The 27,362-nt window shown below is 42.0% G+C and overlaps 1 protein-coding gene and 1 non-coding gene across 2 annotated transcripts in view; both read right to left on the minus strand.

Moving 5' to 3' along the window:
- LIPC (lipase C, hepatic type) overlaps positions 1 to 966 on the minus strand; it is a 171,581-nt gene extending 170,615 nt beyond the window's left edge. The window contains exon 1 of the mRNA XM_036842759.1: positions 756 to 966. The gene's annotated coding sequence lies outside the window, so the exon portion shown is untranslated. The remainder of the gene's footprint in view (positions 1 to 755) is intronic.
- Positions 967 to 2,743: 1,777 nt separating this feature from the next.
- On the minus strand, positions 2,744 to 2,850 carry LOC118891383. The gene has a single exon (XR_005018967.1). It is a non-coding gene; the product is annotated as a U6 spliceosomal RNA (small nuclear RNA).
- Positions 2,851 to 27,362: the final 24,512 nt, after the last annotated feature.

The following is a 27,362-nucleotide window of genomic DNA, read 5'->3' on the forward strand; positions in this document are numbered from 1 at the left end:
CATATTAATTGTATAGTATTCTTTCTCTTTGCATTTCTAACTTTGGTAATCCATGTCTTCACTGTGGGTTTTATATTTTTCTTTATAATCAGGAGCCTCCTAGCATCCTCCCTCCACCTTTTGGGCTTCAAAATCTCTTTTATATGATATCAACTTTACCAATTGTTTTCTTTTTGCTGTATGAGTTTCCTTGATAAGACTTTTTTATTTTTAGCATTCTGCATCTTTTTGTTATAGGTACCTATCTTTAAGCAACAAACATATTGTTGGGTCTTATGTTTTATTCCAATATGGGAATTTGTTTTTTGAGAAATGAATGGCCTAGTTATATGGAGTCCTCTAGCATGCAGATAACATAGTGATATAGTGATATGAGATGGGCTTGCAACTACGAGCTGTGGACTTTCTGCTAGTTACTTAATGATTCTGTTAGGAGGCTACCAGTTTCCTTTTCTGTAAAATTGTGTTAATAAGAGTACCAACTTCACAGAGTTGTTGTGAAGAGTAAATAAGATCAAGAACACTCAGGAATAGAAGTATATTAAAGCATATTAAATTATTATATGTAGAAGGTAGTTATTATCTGCTATTGTAGACATCATGCCTGGAAATATCATTCAAAGCAAGTATCTTAGCAATAGCATATAAAGCAAGTTCTTAAAACAAAGATCTATGTTCAAAATGGGGGTAATCAGCTCCATCCTTTTCTCTAACCGTGTCTCAAACTTCTCTCTGAGATAATGGGAATAACTTACAATAAAATGGCTGAGAAGCAGTGGTCCAGGGCCCCTGACGTGTTCCCAGGTTTCAGTTCAACTGTCCGTCGCTGCTTCTGGCTGCACTGTGGAGTTTTACAACTTGACTTAAGTTCAGCCCTGTCAGAAATCACTGCCTTGCTTTCCATTTAATTAAGCAAGCGTTTAGGTTGTACAAATAAGTTATTTGCTTCCATAATGGGTATTGAAGATGCAGGCTTAGCTGGCCTGGCTCTTCTCATCAGGCGGGGAAAAACTGAAACTAAGGAAAACAAACGAAACAATGGTGGGTTTTCTACTTCCTGGATCGTGTAACTTGTACTACATCCAATGAAAGCCATCTGGTGGGCACCCAGACATGAGGACTGATTCTCAGCCTGTGGTTCTCCTTCTAGCCGTCCTCCAGTCCCTGCACAGCTGGAACCTCTGCATCAGTTACAGCTGCTAGGAATTGAAACTGAATTCTTTCTCACTTCTGCTCCTAAGGACCAAAGAGGGACAGAGAGGAAAGCTAAGAAAGTCTGAGGTTTAAACTACAGCCCATTTTTAACTTTCCAAAATGGTCTTGGTATTTTCAGATCCAGATAACCTAAATCAGACAATGCTGTATTACCATACTGAGGAATAAATACCCTATAATATTATAATCTGATAAACTCCAGAATAACTTGATTTATTTTTAGTTGCAGGAGCTTCAGGTCTCTGATGGCTTCTCTTTGATCAGTCAGAGGGAGATATGGGTTCACTTCCCACCTGATGCAATAGAGCAGTTTTCTTAAACTTCTCTGATAATAATAATCATTTCATCTCTTGTTAAACATTATGTTTCCAAGTCTCTCCCTGGAGATTCTGATTCAGTGCATCTGGGATGAGGCATCAGATTTGTGTTCTTAACGTGAGAAAAGCTTGGGAAAAATCGGAGTAGAGGGAATAGTCTGTTTTTAGAATCAGACAGCTCTGGGCTGAAATCCTGGGTCTTTCACTTACTAGTTATGTGGTCTTGCGCAAATTACTTAACCTTCCGTAACCTCATTTGAAAAAAAATGGAGATAAAAACATCTACCTCAAAGAGTTGTTGAGAGGATTAAAGGAACTAAAGCCTTTTATAGCATCTACTTTTCTGAGGCTGCTAAATCATTTCCACTTGGGTTAATTTGAAGATTATCTGTGAACTTATTTAGCACACAGGCATAATGGTTTGATTTTTTTTTTTTTTTTTTTTTTTTTTACTTATCTTTTCCATTTGTTCAGCAGATGCTTGTAAAGCTTTTATTTATTTATTTATTTTTTGGCCGCACCACATGTCTTGCGGGATCTCGATTCCCTGACGAGGGATTGAACCTGGGCCATGGCAGTGAAAGCCTGGAATCCTAACCACTAAACCACCAGGGTACTGCCTGTAAAGCTTTAATTGTGTGCAAGAAACTGGGGTTCCCAGAACCCACTAAGCACCTCCCTGATGGTATGGTGTGTCCACATGGCCCACCCCAGGCTTTTGAAGGGACTGCCCAAATTTCTTGTGTGTGTGTGATTCTCTGTGGCAGGCTCCTAATTATTCAGGGGGGCTCCCTGAGTTTAGGAGTGTAATTGTTTTATCCTCCCATTGTACTAGAAATTCCAGTTTTCTTGAATCCAATCAAATATATGTATATATATATATTTTCCCTCTGTAGTTGAGGCAATTCCCCCCCTCCAGCTTCATTGAATTATTATTGGTATATGTATGTTTAAGGTATACAACGTGATGATTAGAGACATGTATACATTGCAAAACGATGACCACAATAAGGTTAGTTAACATCTCCATCCCTTGACATAGTTATGTTATATATTTTTTACTTGTGTGGTGATAGTATTTAAGATCTACTTTCTTAAAAACTTTCAATATATTATACAGTATTGTTGATTATAGTCACCATGCTGTGCATTAGATCCCTAGACCTTATTTATCCTTTAGCGGGGAGTTTTGTACCCTTTGACCAACATCTACAAATATGGGATGCTTCACAAATTTGCATGTCATCCTTGATCAGAGGCCATGCTAATCTTCTCTGTATCGTTACAATTTTAATATGTATGCTGTTGAATCGAACACCATGTACATATATTTTTTCTTCAACAGAAAATATACATTTAAATTATTCCATTTGTTTTTTACACAGAATATGTTCTAGGTGCTTTGCATTATTCAGTTTTCCCTTCCTGGCCAGAAAAACCTTTGTACTTTTTTTCTCCCATCCTAAAAGCAAAAAATCCAATGGATTTCTAGAGAATGTATTTATACTTCGTTTATATTTAGCCTTGCTTCCAAAGAATTTAAGACACTTTTAAAAGATACAAACAATGCAAGATTTCTCCATAGTGACTGTATCAATTTACATTCCCACCAACAGTGCAAGAGGGATCCCTTTTCTCCACACCCTCTCCAGCATTTATTGTTTGTAGATTTTTTCATGATGGCCATTCTGACTGGTGTGAAGTGATAACCTCACTGTAGTTTTGATTTGCATTTCTCTAATGATTAGTGATGTTGAGCATCCTTTCATGTGTTTGTTGGCAATCTGTATATCTTCTTTGGAGAAATGTCGATTTAGGTCTTCTGCCCATTTTTGGATTGGGTTTTTTGTTTTTTTTTGATATTGAGCTGCATGAGCTGCTTGTATATTTTGGAGATTAATCCTTTGTCAGTTGCTTTGTTTGCAAATATTTTCTCCCATTTTGAGGGTTGTCTTTTCGTCTTGTTTATGGTTTCCTTTGCTGTGCAAAAGCTTTTAAGTTTCATTAGGTCCCATTTGTTTACTTTTGTTTTTATTTCCCTTTTTCTAGGAGGTGGGTCAAAAAGGATCTTGCTGTGATTTATGACATGGAGTGTTCTGCCTATGTTTTCCTCTAAGAATTTTATAGTGTCTGGCCTTACATTTAGGTCTTTAATCCATTTTGAGTTTATTTTTGTGTATGGTGTTAGGGAGTGTTCTAATTTCATTCTTTTACCTGTAGCTGTCCAGTTTTCCCAGCACCACTTATTGAAGAGACTGTCTTTTCTCCATTGTATATTCTTGCCTCCTTTATCAAAAATAAGGTGACCATATGTGCATGGGCTTATCTCTTGGCTTTCTATCCTGTTCCATTGATCTTTATTTCTGTTTTTGTGCCAGTACCATACTGTCTTGATTACTGTAGCTTTATAGTATAGTCTGAAGTCCAGGAGCCTGATTCCTCCAGCTCCCTTTTTCTTTCTCAAATTGCTTTGGCTATTCGAGGTCTTTTGTGTTTCCATACAAATTGTGAAATTTTTTGTTCTAGTTTTGTGAAAAATGCCATTGGTAGTTTGATAGGGATTGCACTGAATCTGTAGATTGCTTTGGGTAGTGTAGTCATTTTCACAATGTTGATTCTTTGAATCCGAGAACATGGTATATCTCTCCATCTGTTTGTATCATCTTTAATTTCTTTCATCAGTGTCTTATAGTTTTCTGCATACAGGTCTTTTGTCTCCTTAAGTAGGTTTATTCCTAGGTATTTTATTGTTTTTGTTGCAATGGTAAATGGGAGTTTTTCCTTAACTTCTCTTTCAGATTTTTCTTTAGTGTATAGGAATGCAAGAAATTTCTGTGATTAATTTTGTATCCTGCTACTTTACCAAATTCACTGATTAGCTCTGGTAGTTTTCTGGTAGTATCTTTAGGATTCTCTATATATAGTATCATGTCATCTGCAAACAGTGACAGTTTTATTTCTTCTTTTCCGATTTGGATTCCTTTTATTTCTTTTTCATCTCTGATTGCTGTAAGCCCTGCACACTGTTTTAACTTTTCCACTAGCCCAAGACTTTATGTCCTAATCAACCTTAAGGTCACTAAGAACCTACAGAAGAGTCATGAAGTACCACAGAAACTATGTGCTCTCCAATATTCCAGCCAAATACAAAATGAATCAGGGAATAAGGAAACCTCCTGCTGTGGAGTTGATGATAGCTAAGTGGAAGAGCTGGGCCAAGGATCAGCCAATCCCCTCGTCCAGAAGCCATAACCATGGCAACACTAGTGATGGATGCTCTACTCCTACCAGAAATGACACCCTTAAGAGGCACCAGGAAAGAGAGGAGCCTGTCATATTTCTGGGCTCTTGGTAAGGGAAGTTTATGTAATTTTTTTGCAGAATCACTGGGAAAAAATAAACAGCCTCTTTCACATTAACCTTGCAAACCCAAATCTACATAGTAAAGGCAAATATCCAGACGCACGGCCTGGCTGAGGCCAGGTGTGAGTCTCTTGTATAGGAAACCTGTAGCCTGCTGCAGATTTGCCTTTTATTCTCTTTACTTTCTAGTGACAGTGCTGCGCAGAACTTTCAACGAGAAAAGCCCAGAGGAGGATAGTTGCTTTTGAAGCCACCATTCTTGTCTGCCTCATTCATTTCAAACAGGGGTACTTCTCACAGAGATGAAGGCCTGTGTACAAACAACAATGCCCATTGCACTCTCTTGCCACCAGCTGTGATGTGGTGTCTTTTGAATTCTGCACAGAAGCTTCCTTGTTTCAGAAACTGATTGATGGTTCTTCTGAATGAAGAAGGCAACAGGAACAAAAAGCAGGGCTCCTGGTAAGGCAAGGTACTTCAAGAGAATGGACTTGAAAGGACTTAAAATAAAAGGTAAACACAAGCCTTTGTGAAAGTAAAGCAGTTCTTAAGGATCTCCAAGTGTTTGTGCAAATGTACATAAGCTCCTTGGAGACATCTGACTTGGGATTTTAGACTTTTTGGTGGAGGAAAAAAAATTAAATCCAAATAGATGTCGTAAAACAGAGAAAACGAATTGAAATAAAAAACATAGGCAGCCCGAGTTGGATTTAAGGCAGTGAAACAGAAAACAATGCATTGAAAGAGCTTGTAATGAGGCACCTCTGCAGAGAAGAGGGCAGGTGATTTCTCTTTAGAAAGACATGGAAAGGCCTTCAAAGACTCCTTACAAACACCACTGGCAGTGTTAGGACCTGCTCTGTGTGAACTCTGAGAGATGGGCCTCCTCTTTCCATAAACCCTTGTCTTTCCCTTTTGCCTAACAGACAGAAACAAACCAGTTAAAAACAGCCATAAGAAATCTAGCCACAGTAAATACTTCTATTATAAGAAACTCTATCAAACTCCCTGTTGGTCAGCATTCTTCATGAGTCTGTGTTGGGGGCACAGTACTGGCTGAGGAGCAGGTCGGGGGTGGGGGTTGTGAGGGTTGGAGCGGTGGGGGAGTTAAATGAAGCAGGAATCCCTGTCCTGGTCAGTGGCAGGTTCTTACACACTATGTTCTCATTAAAAAAGAAAAATTGCACCAGGTAGATGGTATTCCACTGTGTAACTATCTTAGGGTTAGTATCTCAGTTACACAGAAAAAAAGTTAATCACATCAGACACTCTTGGTTGCCCACCCAGCAGCCATTCTCTTCTTTAATTTTTTGCCTGCAGAGCCCCAGTTTTGATTGGGAGTCCTCCTGCCCTTATTGTGATTCAGGGAAGGGTGACCCTATCCCAAACTCCAAGAATAAATCCTGATTTTGTTTTTTTAATGGTGGCTAAGGTAGGCAGAGTTTTGAGATGGCTCCCATGATCTTCACCCTCTGGTGTTACTCCTGTGATCATGGCCAAAGGCAGATTACCTAGGTGGGCCTAATCTAATGCAGGAGCCCTTTAAAAGCACAGAATTTTCTTCAGCTGCTGGTAGAAGGAAAAGTTGGAGAGATTGGAAGTATTGATATGCGAAGGATTCAGTGCACCGTTATTGGTGTTGAAGATGGAGGGGGCCACGTATAAGGATGGAGAGTCATCTTTGGAGTTGAGAGTGATCCCTGGTGGACAGCCAGCAAGGCCATGGAGACAATCCTACAGCTACAAGGAACTGAATTCTGCCAGCAATCTGAAAGCGTTGGAAGTGAATTCTTCCCCAGAACTCCAGATGAGAGCTCAGCCCAGGTAACACCTTGATTTTAGCTTTGTAAGTCCCTAATCAGAGAACTCACTCAAGACTTCCTGGACTTCTGGCCTATAGAGCTGTTAGAAAATAAACGGGTATTGTCTTAAGCTGCTAAGCCCGTGGCTATTTACAATGCAGCAATAGAAAACTAATAAAGCAACCTATAGTGTCAAGAAATTTATATTTCTGCTGGGGAGGAATTAGTTTTCAGCTCTGACCCTAATCAGGAATCAGCAAGTTCCTGTGGCAGAGGCTGGTGATTAGTTATCCAATAGCCACTCCCAGCTTTTGCCTTTGTGCCCACACCTCCCTGCTTCCCCCATGAAAGTCACAAATACCAGATTCTTGCCTTTCTCCCGCCCTTGCTGCTGGGTGGTCATGTGACCTGGATCTGCCTTTGGATACAGTCATGTGAGAACATGAGGATAGAGCTGTAGCAGCCGTTTTGTAGCCGTGAGGTGAGTAGCCTAAGGATGGTGGAGTGGAAAGAAGGAAAGATCTTGGTTCTTTCAATGCAATTTTGTTTTTCTTTTGTGACAATTTTGAGCTAAGGTGCCAACTCTGGAATTTTGTACTTTCAGATCTCTTGTAAGATAATTCTCTTGATTAAGTCACTCTCAGTTGGGTTTTCTGTGGCTTGAAGCTGAGCATACCCTTACATGTGCTTTCTACTCTAAAAAGTGTGGTAGGCAGAGTGCAGAGACATCTGAGGTAGAGTGAGTGTAGAGGTTGAGGAACAGGCTTTTGGCACAGGTAGGAAAGGGTCCATAGGTATCCAGGGGCATGAAGGAAAAATATTCCCTGAGATTCTTCCCCAATGCAAGAAACTGTATGTGGCACTAGTCATATGGACTCGGACCATTCATCTAATCTTGGTGAACCTAAGTTTACTTTTCCAAGTGAGGATAACAACACCTATGTCACTTGGTTCACTTGGTTTTATGAGGATCAGATTTAATTGTGTATGTGAACTTGTACTGGAAACTTTAAAAGGAAGCTCTGTTGTAATATCAGAGCCACACTTGGTGCCTGGTACCTAATATGTGTGCTCAATAAATATTTGTTGGGTGGATGTGCTGTGCCTGTTTGTCTACATCAGGGTTGTTTGCATTGCACTGTGAGCTTGGGGGTTGCACTGCTGTCTGACTAATTGCTCCATATAGCACCTGCTCCAGACAAAACTTAAAGGAGGATTTCACTAAATGCTTTCTTCTTGGCAGTGATGTACTAGGTACTGCAGCCTGGATAGGGAATTCAGCTTTTGTCTTCTATGTATTTTCCACTAAATATGCTGTGACGAGGTGTCTGTTTTGATCAGGGACACTGTCAATTATTCCTCTCCCTTCTTGACTTTCTCGTGATTTAGGGTGTGAAGACATCTGTTGGCTTTAACCTATCACTGTTGTGTGAGATACTTTGGCTCCAATCAGCAGGGCTGTGTCCAAGGCAAGCTGGCCCCCTGTGAACACCCAGGCTGCTGAATCAGTCATCTGCCAGGTGACAGGTGGTGCCTTTAAGACATTGTGGAGCAAAAGGAGACAGTAACACCTGGCACTTTAAAAACTTCCCTATGCCAGACAAACCAGGAACTTATTTGTTTCCTTTAGGCTTGCCCCCTGTAACATCAGCCACTTTCCCAAGTCCTCATCCATGGTTCATATTTCATTGACTCTTGGCCTCTCCCTGCTGGACTCCTGGGACTGTGGCTTGCCACTGATTCTGTGACAACACCTGGTTTTGGTGTTGCTGTGCTCCATGCTACACTGGGTATGAAACACGCAGAAACATGACTGAGGGCAGACAGGCCGACATCTGAGAAAGACTTATTTCAGTTGCTCCCCAAAAGGAATTATATTGGAATAAGGCAAGAGAGAAGATTAGGTGCTTGGAAGCTAAAATGCATCAGATTACAGAGACTAGAGACACTGAAGTCTGGATGGCTTAACAAATAACAGTGAAGTTGAACATAATATTTAAGTACCAAGACATAGATGGTGTAGCACTGATGAAATAGGATAGGGGTGTGTGCGGGGGGGGGGGGGGTCAATGACAAGATTGTGCGGCCAAGATGAAGAGAGGCAAAGAAGTAGATGTTGATCTTGAGGAGCAAAACCATGGTTTGGAAGCAGTGGGCTTGAGAATGAAGAATGGGCACCAGAGTCAGAAGAGGACCACTCTATCTCTTACTCTTCCTGGGATCCAGGAACCCCTTGGGCCTCAGTCTCCTCATCTGTCAAGGGAGACCCCAGCACTTCTGGCCTCACAGGGTTACTATATGTTTTTGATGATCTAAAATGAACATGACAATAGTATAGACAATACTATGAAAACATAATGTACGTTGCCTTCCCCTTGGCATCTTTGTTTATTTCCATGTGCTTGATGTAAAGCAGGAGCAAGGTGTTTCCTAGGCTCTCCATTGTCACTTCTAAAGCTGCTACCTCTCTTCCCCCGAGGCCATGATGAGAGTTATGGGCATGGCCTTGAGGGGGACATTCCTTAGACAACAGCAGGGATGATGTCAGCTCCTGTTAGGGCGTCACAAGGCATCCCCCACTTCTGGATGGCTCAGAAGTTTAGTTGTGAAAAGTACTCAGGTTCTGAGGAGCTGGATTAAAGACAGATGATCTTGATTTACAGTCACAGGTCATTTTGGGCAAAAATGAGCAGTGAGGAAAATTGGTTTGAAATTAGGTCAGTATCTCCTACGTTCTTAAAGTTGGGAGGAAACCTAGAAGGTGCCTAATGAACGGCCACTTGGGGTCTGAAGGAGCCTGCTGGTACAAGGTCTCCCTGCTTCTGATGTTTACACACATTTATGCCCTTTGTCACGTGATGTCTGTCAAATGTTTGTCTCCCTCTCGCTCTGTCTCTTGTCTCCCTCTCCCTTTACAAACAATATTTCTGGATCTCCTCATTTGTTTCTCTTTAGCCACTCTCTCTTTAGATGTATTCAAGTTTTTCAAATTTAACTTTTAAGTAAACTTTTTATTTTGAGATAGCTGTAGATTCATGTGCCATTTTAAGAAATAATTCAGAGAGATCTCATGTGCCCTTTACCTGGTTTCACCTAGTGCCCTGCATCTAGTAAACATTTGCTGAATAAGTGAACTGACTTCCACAAACATGACACTGACTGCCCTATTTGGGCAGCACTGTGCTGGGTCCTGTGGGGTTATGAGGAGGAATTGTGGCAGGAAATGCCCCTGCCCTCATGTGGCCTACAGTGCCTGACTCGGGTGTGGCCTGGTTCACCTGCTTTTCTTTCTGGCCTTACCCTCTGGGGTGCCCAGGTCCTACGTGTGCCAGCGCCAGTGGGACTAGTTGGAGCTTTTCCATCCCAAGCCTATTCCAGAGGTGAGTAGGAGTGTGCGAACTCTCACCCCATCCCCTTCCACACCCAGACACACGTGCCATTTCCTAAAGGAAAGCCATTTTTGTAACTGTCAGAGTTGGACTTGAACTGTCAAAGTATTCAAAAGCACCTCGAGTCACAGTTCTATTTTTCCAGCATTGCTGTAAAAATATCATGACTTTTTCATCAAAATTGAGAATAACAACAAAGAGCAGCTGAGAACTAGGTGAAAAAGGGGCGAAAGGTGGCAATGGCCCAGAGACAGCAGCAAGATGTTTGAATGCTGTGGACAGTGGCACATGTGGGCACACACCCCGCTTCCCGCTTGCCCCATCCAACCTCCATCTCTGCCCCCGCACCCCCTCCTCATCCCTGCTGTGCAAGACTCAGCTGGGTTTCTCCCATGGCCACGGTGCACAAGGCTGTCCCACACACAAGCCCAGATGGCTGCCTTTATGATGGCTCTGTGATGCCTCATTACCCATATTATGTACTAGTATGTGCATCTCATGTTAAAGTAACGGTATTGACTGTGCTGGGGTAATGGATTGGCTAGTTGCTCTCTTTCTGAGCAGTTACTCAAGCTTGCCATCTGGCGAGTCTAATAACCAGGTGGTGAACCTAAATAACCTCACTTTGGGGGTAGAAGGGACCCCAGTTGGTTCTGTTCTTGCCATCTGCAGCCTCCTTCTTTTGGATCGAGATGTCCAGAGAATCAGTCATGCTATTTCTTAATGGAGTAGCCATTTGTTATCAGAAACACTCTCACTTCATTTACCCAGAATTCTGCTCTCCAGCATCTTCACTAGTTTAGAATACACATAGGAACCAGGAGCCAAGCCAGAAAAGGCTTTGTGCAACCGAGAATACCGGGAAGCTCATGTAATAAAGCTCATGGGCCTCCCTCATGAGAAAGCTTCCTTGAGCCTTTACTCTTATTTACACCCAGTGATACCACGGAGTTCATCTCACTTCCAAGGATTCAGTATATTGGAGGCTGCAGAGGAGAGGGCAGAAGAGGGTGTAACACAGACATATACTTTGATAAATAATGAGGAATACCTGAAAACAGTGAAAGGATTGAAAGCAGACGCAAGAACTAAAAACACAGCAAACCGGGGTTGTTTGGTAAGGGTCAAAGTGTGCTACAGCCCTGGACTATTACCCACAAGAACACCACATTAAAATAATGGAGTCTGGAATAATAAACCTGTGTTAACAGCACTGTTGATTGTGATTGGTAGATAGCATCTTAGGGGCAGGGACCCATGTCATACATTATGGAGATGTCCTCTCTAAACGGTTAACATAAAAAGTTTGGACACACAGGGAATTACATGCTCTGCTTTTTGAGAAAAATCATGTGTCTCTGAGCAAAGTGAATTAATATATTACATCAGTTTTTTAAAGAGACCAATATTTTTATTATCATAAAATAAGGTAGTTTCATTGAAGAAAATTTAGAAAAATATATAACCAAAAAGAAGGAAATGAAATATAGCTATAACCCCCACTTCCAAGATATAACCAGTGTTAGTATTCTGTTTGCTCTCTTGTTCTCTCTTCACATATATTTGTATATGTATATCCATTTACCTCTCTGACCTTGCCTGCCTATCTACAACTAGTTGAAGTTATACACAAGAATATGTAAGTTAAAAAAAAAAAAAAGAATATGTAAGTTAATACATAAGAAATTGAGTCACACCACTTTGTAACTTGTATTTACCCCCACTTAATGCACAGGTAAGAAACTTTTCATGTTAATGAGTAAACCTCTTCAGCATCATTTCAATGGCATTGTATTCCATGCTATGATAGCCATCCAAGGGTTTACGGTAATTCAGTGATTATTTATAAAAGCGTATTGCACAGCAATATCTGGAAGATAAAACAAAGTGCGATCAGCATGAGCCTTTCTAACCACCACCAGCCAATTTCACTACGGTGGCAGCAGAATTGAAAGCTTCAAAGCTGGGCCTTTTTGTCTTCATGAGCCATGCTGGCTGCCTGCCTCCTGTTGGATACTTAGAACGCTCTATCCGTTAGGATGCTTTTGGAGGTAACAGAAAACTCAACTCAAAGCAGCTAAGTAATAAGAAATATTATTTCACATTATAAAAGTCCTGGAGAGAAGGCCGATCCGGGGCTTGTTAATGCAGTGACTCAAAGGCATCATCAAAGATTTGTGTTTTTCCCATCTTTTTTCTCTCCTGAGGGGGTCCCCAAATTTTGGCAGCTATTCCAGGTACCACATGAAGACATGATAATATGCAGAGGCAGAACAGGGGATGGTCTCTTCCTTGTGTGTCTTTTTAAACAAATTTATTTTTAATTGTGGTAAAATACACATCACATACAATTTAACATCTTGACCATTTTTAGGTGTACAGTTCAGTAGTGTTAGTACATTTACATTCCCTCATAACCACCCTTCTAGTTAGTATCTTACTCTGTGAATTTGACTATTCTATGTGCCTCATATAAGTGGAGTTATACTGTCTGTGTCTTTTTGTGACTTCCTGTAATGACCTCAAGGTTCATCCATGTTGTACCATGAGTCAGAATTTCCTTCCTTTTTAAGGCTGAGTAATATTCCCTTGTCTGTATATACCATATTTTGTTTATCCATTCATCTGTTTATCTATTCATCAGCCCAGGGGACACTTGGGCTTCTTCTACCTTTTAGCTATTGTGAATAATGCTGCTGTGAACATGGGTGTACAAATATCTCTTCAAGAGTCTGCTTTCAGTTCTTTTGGGTATATATATACTCAGAAGTGGAATTACTGGATCATATGTTAATTCTACTTTTATTTTTTGAGGAACTGCCAAACTTTTCCATAGTGATCGTACCATTTTACATTCCCACCAACAGTGAAAAAGTATTCCAGTTTTTCTCCACATCCCTTCACCCTCCACTTTTTGGGATAGTAGCCATCCTAATGGATGTGAGGTGGTCCTTGTGTTTCTTTTTAAGACTGAGGAAACATTTACTCTCACTTCTCTTGTCCCATTGGTTGGAATTATGTTCACACGCCTATTTTTAAACCAATCACTGGTAAGAAAAATGCAACTGTGATTCATTTTTGTAGACCAAGCAGCACATACCCTGGGGCTGGGAGCGCTGAGCCCCTCTGAAGCATGGCTGCACGGAGTAGGGAGGATTGCAGGTTCTGTTAGGAAGGAGGAAGCAGGGATGACTGAATGTCACTTTCTGATTTCCCTTGACTTCACTAGGGTTTAGAGGGGCCCTTGTGTTTGCATCCATGTAGACGTTACCCCAGCTTCGTAAAAAGAGTGCTTCAAAGTAAGATCACTTTGAACCTCAAGAAAGGGTTTATCATGTAAATATAAACAACAGACAACAAAAAAGCTCTCACACAAAATTACCTCCTTACGTGATGAAGTAAAAGAGAGGAAAGAAGTTATCTCCCACGCACAAAGGAGCCTTTAAGAACCTCATCATCTTTCCTCCCAGCATAGTCTCCCCTAACCCCCACTCATTTTCCGGACTTCAAACAGGATTGAAATGACAAGGTATCAAACGCCAACTGCTTGCTCCTTAGGTCTTCAACTCTAATGTGCATACATAGCACCTGGGGATGTTAAAAATGCAGATTCCTATTCACTAGATCTGGGGTGGGGCCTGGGAGTCTGCATTTCTAATCAGCTCCCAGCTGATGCTGATGCATCTGGACCGAGACCCACATTGAATAGTGGGGATGTAGAGCACAGCAGAATCCTCTGGAGGGCCTGTTAACACCCAGCTTTCCAGGCCCTGACACCAGACTGTCTGATATAGTAGGTCTGGGCTGAGGCCCAAGAATTTGCATTTCTAACCAGTTCCTAAGTGATGCGTATGCTGCTGGGCCAGGGAGCATTCTGATGACTACTGACTTAGAGAATAGTCACTGGGGCCAGGTGACAAGCTTTGCACCCAGAGGCCCACTTGGTCCCTGCGTAAGCTCAGCAAGTGACTTTACCTCTGAACCTCAGTTTCCTTATCTGTAAATCAAGGATGATAACACCTCCTACCTTAGTTGACTTCTGTGGGGCACTGCGCATGCATTATATAACGTCTACAATCATTACTCACTCTTCCTTTCAACTGGGTAGGATTGAAATGTGCACATTTGCTGCTCTTCAGAAAATCTTTTGGGAAGTGAGTTATTCCTCACCTCAGGCGTGTTCAGAGAAGCTCTCTTCTTTCGTTTGTTGTGCCCTGGAACGCAGAAACCTTCCCAGATATACTTTTTTCACCATGCCGTTGATTCCTCATTAAGCGTGGGGATGCTGGGCACTGCCAGCCTTTAACCTGGATGCCCAGTAAGTCCTTATAAATAAAGAATGCAGAAAAACCTAATGAGAACAGCATCATCTTAGGCTGCAGCAACAAGACCTGTCTCCCTCAGCTTCCCGGGAGGGCGCGCTCTCTGAAACCTCAGTCTGTTCTGGCTAGCAGAACAGAAAAAGCAGCTCCCAGCATCCCAGGCAGCACTCAGTGTGAGTGCTTTAATCATATGCAAGGCTGAAGAGAGGCAGGAAGCAAGCAGACCCCTGCAGACAGGCTTTTTACCTGCTTATGGCTTCAGGCTGGGAACAGAGCTCAGTGGCTGGAGGACATTTCAGGCAGAGCAGCCAGCAGGGCTCAGAGACAAGAGGCAGTAAGGCGTTGGGCAGTACCGGCTGAGGCCCCCCCATGGCCAGGGTGTGAGTGGGCTACAAGGTGGGGACCTTCGCAGGGCCAGGTTACACAGGGACTTGTATGGCTTGTTCCCACAGATAAATAGAGGGAGGGCGGGTGTATTAGGACAATTTTGATAACAAGTAATAGAAACGAACTTGCCTTCACTTAAGCTGAAAGGAGCCTTTAGTTAAGGATTCAGGCTGTTTCACAGAACCCAAGGGCAGGTTGCAGCATCCCTGAGGAATGGGCGGAAGCAAAAAGGCATACTGACTCATTCTCTCCTCACTGACATTTCGTCCCCCATATGAACTTTCTCTGCTTTTACAATCCACATGGGTGATCAAAAATGTTTATTCCAAAGCACCCAAGCTGATACAATGGCAGGTTTTGGATTTAGCCATCTCAAGAGATACTGACTGTTTCTTAGTCCCAATTTCAAATATCTGGCAAAGAGGCTCTGATTGGCCATCATGGGTCAGGTTCTCAGCACTGGTCCAGTCAAAGGCTGCCATGGTGGTAAGATGAGACGTATTGTCCAAAATGGCTGTCTGGGCCCTTGGTTGTGGATCAAGGGTGGGCAGTGAAAGGCTTATTCATGAACCAGGTGGACACTCCAAAAGGACTACCTCAGAGGAAGGGCAGAGCAAACTCCATAGCCCGTTCCCACCTGAGGTGCTCTGATTGGACCCTTACGTGCAGTACCTGTTCTCTCCCAGCCAGCAGTAGAGGGAAAGGCAAGCACAGGACCTATGTTTGTAGGTTTGGGCTGAGAAGATAGGGATCTACCTCCTGGAGCACTGGTGTAGGACAGCTTTGGAAACACTACTGAGCTCTGGAAAGTGACACAATCCTTAAATAGCAATGAGAGCAACCTGGCTACCATCACTTTGGAAGCTGAGAAAATAAATGACAGCAAACTACCAAAATAGTTTTTCTTTTGTTTTTTTAATTGGAGTATAACTGCCTCACAATGTTGTGTGAGTTTCTGCTGTACAACAAAGTAAATCAGCTATATGTATCCCTATATCCCTGCCCTCTTGGACCTCCCTCCCACCCCCTGCATCCCACCCATCTAGGTCATCACAGAGCACCGAGCTGAGCTCCCTGTGCTATACAGCAGGTTCCCACCAGCTATTTTATACATGGTAGTGTATTTATGTCAATCCGGATCTCCCAGTTCGTCCCACCCTCCCCTTCCCCCCTGTGTCCACATGTCCGTTTTCTACGTCTGCATCTCTATTCCTGCCCTGAAAATAGGTTCACCTGCCATTTTTCTAGATTCCACATATATGCGTTAATATATGAAATGCTTCCCTAAAATTATGGTTTTTAAACATCAAACAGCAAATTAATGAAAATCAAAATATAAGGAAACTTCACTCACCCATGATCTCACCCTGTTCTCTTTGTTCCCTCTTTCCTTCCAGCTTTCGTTCACATGCACACAGAATCTTATATAGCTTTAGAGAGGATAAACAACATTTTGTATTCCATATTATGTAATGACTAGCTCCCGTGCTGCCTTGTCATCTTCTTAACTATCTTTGTCGATGTGCCATCCTTCAAATTAAGTATGTTACACTTAGCACATAATTAAAATTTGAGACTGTGAATCTGGAAGGAATCTTAGGAAATCATCGAGGCCCAAAAGGATGAACCTGGAGAGGAGAGTGAGTTCCCCAAGGTCACAGAGCTGCTTAATTCCAGGCCCAAGGCTAGGTTTCATTCATTTTTTCCAAACGTATGTTTATAATTACCTACTTGATGTCAGGTGGCAGTAGGTTTCATCTTACTTCAGATCCCTTTTCACCACCTTGCATGATCTAATTAACATGTGCTGGCTATGAGCCATTTCTTATTTTTCTTAACAGAGGAAAGAGTGCTTTTTCAACTCACTCTCAGGAATAGAGGTTGTGGAGCTGAAATGAGTAACAGCAATTTTAAATTGGACTGGTTTCGTGACTGGTAGATAAGTCAGCGTGCAAAGACATTTCTGTTTCCCAGGTTTGGCTTGCTTTCTCAACGCCCTTTGCAAACTCCACAGGGATTTTTAAGCTTTAAGTCTGGGTATAAGCTTATGCAAGCTGTTAGTCACCTTTTTAGATGAAAACACCACAGGATTATGCTTGAAAATGTTCCGTGCTTCACTACAGATTCCTTTGGAGTAATTCAGCTATAGTATGATTTTGAGGGAGAAGTGATTGAACAGATACATTTCAAAACACATTTGCATTTGAAAACAGGGGTTTATCAGCTAAAAGAACTATTCTTGAAAGGTACACATGCAGGGCAAATTTAGAACAAGCAGAACAATTTAGACATGATAGCTATGAATTGCCCCAAAGCTTAAAATACTGGGGGCTTTTGATCACACAGAATCCTGGGCATGGATTGAATCATGAATATCTGGTGTTTTACTCTGGAAAACGTATTGGAACAGGAAATCTTGTCATTGCTCTGTCTGCACAGATCATTCCAAAACATTCTAGGCATGCAACATTGCAATTGTAAACACACATTTGACCAGAAAAAAATAGTGAAGGAGCCTAAATTTTTGGTATAGAGAAGTCAGAGTTTGGGTTGGTATCTTGGTTTTACTACTTACTACTTTTTTTTTACTACTTTACTACTTACTGCATATGTGATCTTGACTGGGTCTCAGTTTGCTCATCTGCAAAATGGGGAGAATACTCTTTGATTCATAGAATTGTTCTGTTGATTTGATTGTGTTAAATCATGTTACATAGCACCTCTCAAACTCACATGTGAACACAAATCACCTGGGATCATGTTAAGATGTAGTAGGGACAGAGAAACACAAATACTGTATGATCTCATTTATATGTGGAGTCTGAAAAAACTGAACTCACACAAGCAGAGAGGAGACAGTGGTTGCCAGGTGCTGGAGGGCAGGGGAGATGGGGGAGATGTTGGACAAATGGTACAAACTTCCAGTTGTAAGAGGAGTAAGTTTGGGGAGCTAATTAAAGCATGGTGAATATAGTTAACAATTCTATATTGTGTACTTGAAAATTGCTCAGAGAATGAATCTTAAATGTTCTCATCATAATAACAACAACAAAATGGTAATTTTGGGAGGTGAAGGATGTGTTAACTAACCTTATTGTGGTGAACATATATACATATATGTATATAGTAAACAATATATACATGCATCAGATCATCACATTGTATGCCTTAAACTTACACAATGTCATACGTCCATTATATCTCAATAAAGCTGGAAAGAAAAAAAGAAAAAAAAAAGATGCAGTAGGTCTAGGGTGTGGTCTACTATCTGGAATTCTAACAAGCTCCACTGATGCCCGTTGCTCCTGCATACCCAGTCCTTTCATTTCTTTCCCTCTGTTCTTGAGAAGTCTTCCAGACCTTTGTTCTAGCTATGCTTGTCGGGTTCTTGTGATTGACTGCACATACACTTATGGTGTGTGTGTGTGTGTGCATGTGTGTCTGTGAGAGGGAGGTGGCAGAGATGCTGAAATGGTCATGCTCACGTTTGGAAAAAGCAGTTCCATCTCAACCATATCTTACACAATGACTATTACACTTGCCAGTTAAAGGAAACTGAGTCTTTCCAGGGTTAAAAGGGCCTTAGGAGCAATTAGTCAGTCAATTTATTTTTATTTTTTGAAATAAATTAATTCAACTTATTTATTTATTTATTCATTCATTCGTTCATTTATTTTTGGCTGCGTTGGGTCTTCGTTGCTGCACACGGGCTTTCTCTAGTTGTTGTGAACGGGGGCTACTCTTTGTTGCGGGCTTCTCATTGTGGTGGCTTCTCTTGTTGTGGAGCACCGGCTCTAGGTGCACGGGCTTCATTAGTTGTGGCACACGTGCTCAGTAATTGTGGCTCGCGGGCTCTAGAGCACAGGCTCAGTAGTTGTGGTGCATGGGCTTAGTTGCTCCGCGGCATGTGGGATCTTCCTACGCCAGGGATCAAACCCGTGTCCCCTGCATTGGCAGGTGGATTCTTAACCACTGCGCCACCAGGGAAGTCCCTAGTCAGTCAACTTAAAGGTTAGGCTCACTGTCAGAGCTTTCAGAGGGTGTCCCCTCCCTTCCCCATTCCCCAGTGCCTCTGAGCAAAGGAAGCTTCCTACCCTCACAACTTGTATGAAAAGACTCCTCATCCGAGTGCTGTGCTTCTCTCTCAGCTTCCTCTGACCTCCGTCCGGACTCCCTCCAGCCTCTGTCCTTGTGCATTTGCTGCAGACACATCCACGGTGGTGTAGCTTGGGCTCTGATGTCTTGGCACCTTCAGGGCTTGGTGGTCCCCCCTGTCAGTCTTTACTGGCCTTATAGGTCCCCTGAGCACCAGCCACATCCTCCACCTGGTCACTTGGCCTCTTACAATGGCCACCCAAGGTGGGCCCCTTGCTCTCAGCTCTGTGTCCTTCTGTGTCCCTTGCCAGGTGGAACTTCCAGACACCTCCACACTTCGTGTGAGCAGAGATGTTCAGGGGCACTGAGTCTTCCTGCACATCCCACACTGTCATTTCTACCTGCTGTGGCTGCTCCATGGTGGCACAGATGCAGGGCAAGTTGCTCTCCCCGGGAATTCCAAACAGGAAATGCACTGGATCTGCTCTGGATTCAGCTTTTCATTCTTTCCCTCACAGTTTCTATCTGTCCCCACTCCCTGCCCTGAGCTAAGGCTTAGAGGTAGGGGGGTTTCAGGCAGCTACTTCTTCCTAGGTTCATCCTTTCTAGAACTCTCCACTTCCTCCCAGGAAGGTCTCTACTTTCTCTTTTGTCCCTTAGAAATTGTTCTACATCGTATCTTTCTTCTTTCTTACTTAATGACTCTTTGATGTAGGTGGATCCATCCTACTGCTCCTTCTCTGAGGCAATAAACCTCATGCCCTAACCAGCACAATGGAAAGGAAAAGTGGGAAGGGAACATTTTTGCTCACTGATAAGAAAAATTAGATTAAAAATAGTTTAAAGATATTATCCTTATTATATATTATAGCTACTGCATATACAATAGGAATGAAAAATGAAACTCCTTTGCTTTCTCTTTTGTCCTTAGCAGACATTACCAATCTATCACATCACACAGTCTTAGAAACCTTCTTAACACAGTGTTCCAGCCAGCCAGGAACAATCAACAAGGGCTGCATTTGGAGATAGAAACTCTTTTCTATCACTAGTATAGAGTTATGCATGAGGAAGGTAAAGAAAATAAGCAAAATCTAAACCTCACATCCAAATAGGCAATGCAAGTTTTAAATTTGGGAACTGTATAATTAGAAATCACTTTAAAGTATGAAATCATCACCCCACACAATGATCATTCACCCTCTTCTTGTATCACTCTAATGACGGGGAGCTCACTACCCATTGATAGTGAATTGCATTTTTAGACTATTCTAAGTAGTAGAAAGACATTCAGTATTTTGTACCTGCTCATTGCAACTGGATTCTACACATAACATATTTAATTCCCATCCATACCATTGCCCTTCAGCTCCCATTAGTGTCTCTTTTCTATGTTCAATCTGCCTGGTTCTTTTCATTGGCACGGCCTCCAGCCTTCTCAATAGCTTGGGACTCCCCTCTGGATTCTTCCCTATTTAATGAGCCTTCCCTTTTAATGAAAAGCCAGGGAGGTAACTGTAATGGGGAATCGCCCCTCCCTCCCTCTACTGTGGGTTTTTTGTTTGTTTGTTTTTTGTTTCTTTTTTTGAAAATTGGACACAGAAGTTGCATGTGAAGGTGCTGATTGCGGGGGATGTGTAAGGGTCCCTGCCCCCTGCAACCTGATGCTGTGTGCTTAGAAACTCCAGCTTGTCCTGGTACACATCCTCCTTTTCTCCCTCTCCCCACATCTCTCTCTCTCTCTCTCTTTCTCTCTCTCTCTCTCACCCACCCATACACACACCCACCCCTCTGGGTGGCATCATTTCTCAGCTGGCTACTCAAAGCTTGTACATGCTTGTTTTGCTGTTTGCTTGTCTAAACTACAAGCTTAATAAGGAGGCTGCAGGAGAAAATGGTTTAAACTCAGTGCCATTGAAATCACTTAATTTTGAGAGATCTGTGCAAGTATCATATTGAAAATAGTTGGGAAAGTCCTGAAAGGGGCTTGCTAATGCCTCCTTCGTTTTGTCACCAGACGATTTGATGCTGTTTATTGGGGTGGGAATCCAGCAGAACCTTATAGCTGGTGTTAAGGAACTGGGGTTAAAAAGAATGGTGATAATAAGAACAGCCAACATGACTGAGCATTTTCTATGTGCCTGGCTGGCCCTATTCTGCCTGCTTTATATGTATGAACTTATTTACTATTCACAAGTTTGGCCTCTTGCCCAAGGTTGTGATCTACTAAGTGGTGGAGCCAGTTTGAGCCCACATGCCCTGGCTCCAGAGCCAGCACTGTAAACACCACATAATCCTGTACATTAATGGTATCGTCTCTAATAACCTCCAACTCATGTCAGCAGACGTAAGCACATTTACCAAACTGTAAAGCAAAATTCCCAAACTCTGTGGTTAATGTCTTCCTGTCTCAGTTCCTTCATCTGTAAAATGTGCTAATATAAACTAGTGGCTCTATTTATATACATATAAATCGTGCTAAAGGTCCATTTTCTCCTACTCTCCTTCCCCAAAACACATAATTTCAATGATTTTAAAAACAAGACCGCGTCATTCATTCAAATTTCACAGTGGGTTCTATTCTACTAAGAGCCCTGTAGTCTCGAGTGTGTCTTTAGGGTTTTAGCTGACGGGGTTCCCTTGCATGCATCACGGAATGTGGCTTCTCCCATTCTGGGATGTATCCTTCCTGTCCACCCAAGTTCCACCTATATGTACAATTCTCTACCTGGCCCATCTCCTCCATGAATCCCCTGACCACCCTACCCCACTTTTGAGCCCTCCTTTATCTTAAGATGAACACAAGCTGGTTGTATTCCATCAACAAACATTTCTGAGCATTTATTATGTGCCTAGAATGATTCTGGATCAGAATTTCTCAACCACAGCCCTATGGACATTTTTGGTGGTGTGATGGTTAATTTTATGTGTCTATTTGACTGGGTCCGAGGGTACCCAGATATTTGGTCAAACATTACTCTGGGTGTTTCTGTGAGGGTGTTTTGGGATGAGATTAATATTTAAATTGGTGACTTTGAGTAAAGCAGATTGCCCTCCCCAATGTTGGGTGGGCCTCATCCAACCAGTTGAAGGCCTGAATAGCACAAAAGGCTTACTCTTCCCTAAGTAAGAGAGAATCATCCTGAATAATGGACTTTGAATTGGGACATCAATCAGCTCTTTCAGGTTCTATAGCAGCCTGCTGGCCTTTAGACTTGAACTAAGACATTGGCTCTGCAGATTTTGGACTTGCCAGCCTCCGTAAGAGTGTAAGCCAATTCCACACAATATTATAATATTGTAATATTATAATATTATAGTGTTATAATATTATAATTATAATATTGTAATATTTTAATATATTATAATTATAATATTGTAATATATTAATATAATATGTTATTATATTAATATATTAAATATAGTAATATATTATATAATTATATATAATTGATATATCATAATATATTTAATGTACTATAACATTGTTATATTATAGTAATATAATATAAATATAATATTTATATTTATATTATAATTATATTATATTGTAATATAATAAAGGGTTATAATTATATTATAAATATTATGAAAGAATAATAAAATATTAAATAGAAATAAATATAAATTATATATTTATTCATTCTGTTTCTCTGGAGAACGCTCATTCAGGCAGGCGAATCGTTTGTTGAGGGAGCCATCCTATGCACTGGATGTCTAGCAGCATCCTGACCTCTACCCCCCCGATGCCAAGTAGCAGCCACCATAGCCCAGTTGTGACAATCAAAATGTGTCCCGTAGCTGCCAGATGTCCCCTGGGGTGCAAGATTGCCCTGGTTGAGAACTGCTGTTCTAGGCATGTGGGAGAACTCAGGGGAAGCTTCTGCTGGTGTTTCTGCTGCTAAGAATCTCACAGTCTACTTAGGAGTCAGCACTAACAGGAATCAATATGGAATAATGAACTATTAACTTGTGAAACATTTTGCAACCTAAATTTTAGCTAAACTTGTGATTTTCTTTTTTGGAGGAAGGAATAGAGAGAAATGACAGCAACCTTTATAGAAAAAGTGGAAGCTTTCTTTCATTGGGGAAGGAGAATATGACATAAGAAAAGCTGTAGCATTCTACCTGGTTTGTCCCAGATAAGTGCAGTTACTTTGCAAGTATTGAAAGATTCGTTAATGAGAGAAAAATTACCCATATGCCTCAGCCCTACTGACCAACTCTAGTGAGCAAAAAATCTTCTATGCAATTCCACTTTCAAATTCCGCTTGCGTCCTGATAGTTTTGAAGGATTATGTGATTCTTCAAATGAATCCATGACCCATTGTTGGCCCTGGACACATTTAATAACAGAACTCTGGGAGAGTAAGATTAAGAGACACAATCCTTCAGTCTTTCCCCAAACAGTTTTATTACTGAAATGATTCATGCACTGGGAGTCACTGAAATTGATCATTCATAATTTATATTCTTCGCAGACAGAGATTTTGAAGTTCCTTTCCTTAGTTTTTCAATGTCAGTTGTCCAATGAAAGTTGCCAGTTGTTCAGTGAACACTTGGTTCAATCTTCTAAGAAATTCACAGTCCTGAAAACATTCTGAAGCCTGCAGGGAGTTGAGAGGTGACTCTGGACTAGTTTTAGCAAGCTCTGCAGGGCTGAATATATAAAGCATTAAAACTAATCTGAGACACAGTGTGACAATCAATAGCAACACAGTATGTGCTGAACAGTAAGATTTAATCTTAGCTTAGTCTGGCAACAAGAGGCAGGACACAAGTCAAGTTGGGGAGGGCAGAGCCAGGGATGGAAGCCTTTCAGCTGGATTTAGGAACAGCATCGTACTAAACTGGATGCTGGAGCTGGGCTGAGTGCTTGGGGCAGAATTCAAACTTGGGCTCCAGCACCTCTGCTCTCCTCAGTCATCGTCATTTGTGAAGTGGGGCTGATGTAAAAAGAGTTCATTTCTGCCTTACCAAGTGGCAGAGCTGTTGGACTTGAAGGGTGTTGGGGGTCATGTGGTTTAACCCCTCATTTTGTAGGTGAGGAATTGCAGGTCCAGAGTGGTGATATGAGGATTATTACAGTGAAATTAACTTATATAGAGTGTTAATTGTCTGCCAGGCACTTGACTGAGTGCGCTATAGACATCTCATCTTATCTCTATGAGGCAGACACTGTTATGATCCCATCGTTACGGATGAGGAAACTGGGAGTCAGAAAGGTTTAACTGTTTGCCCTAAGTCACACTGAAAGTTAAGAGCTGACAGTACTCAGATCTAGGACTCCCCCTCTGGCAGGCTGGCGTGTTTTTCACTTTGCTGCTGAATTTTCTCATCTGTAAAGGCTCTTTCATTCCTTCACTCCCTTCTTCCCTCTCTCCCTTCAGCATCGGGCACTGAGCACTTAGACTGGACCAGGCACTGCCCCAGATTCTGGGAAAGCAGCTTCCACAGTCCAGAGATATTAGCCGGTGGGGGAGGCCAGTCTAGGAGAGATGAATGTAGGAGCTAATGTTTCTTAGTCTAGTCTTTCTCAAAAGCAACGTGTGAGGAAAGGGTCCTTGGACCCAGAGGCCTGGGATACCCACTGGTGACCATGAGGCCTGCCTGAGCAGGTCAAAGGGCCAGGCTGATGTTGGATTGCTATCAGTGGGGTGGACCTTGTACTCTGATTTTTCCTCAGATGATCAAGAGCTATGGATGTGGGCAGATGAAATTACCCTAGCCTGCAGAGAAATGAATTTAGTTACATTGGACACTACAGTTAGCCTTTGTTGAATTTAAAAAGGGATGAAATGGCACAGAAGGGAAGCTCTCCTGTGAGGGCTTGGGGGCTGGATGGTGCAGTCTTGGGACGTACCTGGGGTTTAGCTTTGTCAGGGCACCAGTGTTCCTGTTTTGTAATCACCTCCTTACTTGCCCATCTGTCTCAGCAGGCTCTGAATTATCAGTGACTAGGAATGGTATCCTGTTCCTTTTATTTAAAATGTGAAGATGGTATAAAAGAGATAACTAATGAGAACCTAATGTATAGCACAGGGAACTCTACTCAGTGCTCTGTGGTGACCTAAATGGGAAGGAAATCCAAAAAAGAGGGGATATATGTACACGTATAGCAGTTTCACATTGTTGTACAACAGAAACTAACACAACATGTAAAGCAACTATACTCCAATAAAAATTTTTTTAAAAATGCCAAGATGGTGTCTGGCCTGCTTCATGCTCATTGGATATTTGTTGAATAATTGGGAGATCCTTAATCTTGAAGTATCTAGAAGCTTCGTGAGGTATATTTAGAGTTTGTGTGGACCAGGGGAACTGATGGGGGTGAAGCAAACCTGAATGATATCTACATACAACAATTGTACATCCTGATTTTTTGGAACAGACCCAGTTTCAAATATGCTCTCCAATTTTTCCTGTAAGTATGTTTTTATCTGTCAGGCCTGGTACTCTGATATTTTGGTTTGGAAAATACGCACAGTGCAGCCAAGATGCCAACTTGTTATCTCACTGTGGCTGAACTATTGAGGTCTGTGTTCCCCTAGGTGTCAGAGACTTGAGACCCTGCATAAGCAATAAGAGGGTGTGTGGTGAGCACGGATGCAGCAGAGCTATGGGTTTATTTAATTATTATCTTTTCTGACCTATTTCTGGTATGTGGGCCTATCAGTCAGGTTTCTCCAGAGAAACAGAACCAGTAGGATATATTTCAAGGCATTTGCTCACAACTGTGGGGGGCTGGTAAGTCTCAAACCTGTAGGGAAGGCTGGCAGGCTGAAACTCCTACGTGAGAGCTAATGTTGTGATCTTGAGAGAGAATTTCTTCTTCCTCAGAGAAATCTCAGTTTTCCTCTTAAGGCCTTTCAACTGATTGGATGAGGCCCGCCCACATTATCAGGGGCCATCTCCTTTACTTAAGGTCAACTAATTGTGGATGTTAACTGCATCTACAAAATACCTTCACAGCAACACCTAGATTAGTGTTGGATTAAATAACTGGGTACTATAGCCTAGCCAGGTTAACAAAAAAACCATCATAGCAGGTGAAATATGAATCGCCCACCACTTGTTCCAAAAGGATAGTACAAGGGAACAATTGTGAGTTTGGGCATATTCTAGCAAATGTGGGAGCAGGATTTTCTGATAAACTGCTGTTCCCCTCCCCAAAGAGGGGCAGCCAGAAGCCTGTTGACCTGCTTATTAATCCCAGTGGGTTAAGTTGGCGAAAGCTGAAAAGTGTTCCCACAAGGACACTGCTGCTCTATCCCCAGGAGGGAGAAGTGTTGGAATAACACTTCTCTATTCTCCTCACCTTCCTCTTCCCCTTTCAAGGGAAGGGGGACCTGATTTGATTGGTGTCGGAAGAGGCATTCTGTGATGGGCCCTGAGCATCTCTAAATGTTCTTCCTGTGTAAGCCATGAATGCAAGCGCCTGACTGCTCTTCACTCAGGCCATCACTCAGGGTTGCATTGGCGGTGAGCAACCTTGAGAAAGGAGGTAACGACTTCCCCTGGACAAAGAGCAGACTTGCCTCAACTTGCTAAAAAAGAGATGAAACATCCAAGCTCTGACCTCCTCCCCTGTAATAATCCTCTGCATATTCAGGGCCCATCTAGAAACACATGCATTGTTCCCTTGGGACCTTTGGGGGCAACTAGGGTGAACATCATGCTGACACTGGCTACTGCATTTGCTGTGAGTAATAAAGTCCTTTGTCTCTGATCCAGGGGTCTCATATCTTCTTGCCAGCATCCATGAAACAGCTGCGGTCTAGCTTGTTAGCTTGTAAGTAGGGTAAAGCCTCAGGCCCTCTACAACTTTTGACAATAAGAGGCCTTGACTCCCTGCAGGCAACAAGTATTTGTTTCACATTCCTAGACTCCTCCATGCAATGACGGTCTGTCCTCGAGACCAAACTCTCCCTTCTCCAGGATCTCCCCGCAAAAGGAGAGTAAGAACTCTCTTGGCTTTCCAGCTTTATCATTAAGAAAGCTGCTGTATTGCTTCCTGAGTGGTCTCTTCCCAAGTGGTCTAGAATGTGGAGGGGGCAAAAGGGGAACATCTAGGCTCTTCTAGAAACCCCAACTTGTACTGAGTGCCAGGCTCTATGCTAGGAGCTGGGGATGCCATAGTGAAAAAGAAAGGTTCCCTACTCTCTTGGAGCTTATAGTGTTAATGGGGGAAGGGAGCCTGCACAGATACAATATAAGAAGATAATGCAGAGTGTTGAGAGCTACACAAGACTGCTTGTGGACCGCATATCTTCTTGTAACATTTTCCTTCTTTCTAGTTTGACTCTCTGAAGTCACATTTATTTTAAAAAAATTTTTAAAACTAATTTTTATTGGAGTATAGTTTACAATGTTGTGTTAGTTTCTACCATACAGCAAAGTGAATCAGCTGTACGTATACATATATCCCCTCGTTTTTGGATTTCCTTCCCATTTAGGTCACTACAGAGCATT

The sequence above is a fragment of the Balaenoptera musculus genome, chromosome 2, assembly GCF_009873245.2.
Source record: "Balaenoptera musculus isolate JJ_BM4_2016_0621 chromosome 2, mBalMus1.pri.v3, whole genome shotgun sequence".
NCBI classification, from domain to species: Eukaryota; Metazoa; Chordata; class Mammalia; order Artiodactyla; family Balaenopteridae; genus Balaenoptera; species Balaenoptera musculus.